Source organism: Penaeus monodon, chromosome 34 (assembly GCF_015228065.2).
Source record: "Penaeus monodon isolate SGIC_2016 chromosome 34, NSTDA_Pmon_1, whole genome shotgun sequence".
NCBI lineage: Eukaryota > Metazoa > Arthropoda > Malacostraca > Decapoda > Penaeidae > Penaeus > Penaeus monodon.
In genome coordinates this window covers 9,446,230-9,446,656 of record NC_051419.1, presented here as the reverse complement: position 1 = coordinate 9,446,656, position 427 = coordinate 9,446,230, and the positions used below count along the sequence as shown (strand labels likewise).

Below are 427 nucleotides of genomic sequence, written 5' to 3'. Positions count from 1 at the left end.
TCTTAACGTCTTCCCCATTCTACACCCTCCTTACACGCCCATACACAACCATACAAAAACTCCCACCCACCTTTGCCTTTGAAACCCATGTCCATCCGCCTCTAATTTCTGAAACAAGCAAATCTCCTGAAGCCTTCAGATCCATCCGCCTCTCCGTTCTGAAACCCACAAGCATCCACCTCTACCTCCTCAAACCCACATACCCACCTCCGGCCACATGTGCTTCGCCGCATCCACCCTGAAGCCGGCCCACCCCGATATCCACCAACTTGCTGAAGTAGCCGGCCACTGTCTTCCTCACGTAGTCCGTGGCGCCGTACAGGTCGGTCAGGGCCACGAGGTTGCAGTTGCGGACGTTGTTGGGGTCGCCGTAGTTGTTCACGTTGCCTGGGGGAGCGGGGGAGGGGAGGTTAGGGAGGGGGACTGA

General features: G+C 57.1%; 1 pseudogene; it reads right to left on the bottom strand.

Annotated features, from left to right (window-relative positions):
* The window catches only part of LOC119594575, a 14,936-nt pseudogene that overhangs the window by 6,820 nt on the left and 7,689 nt on the right, over positions 1 to 427 (bottom strand).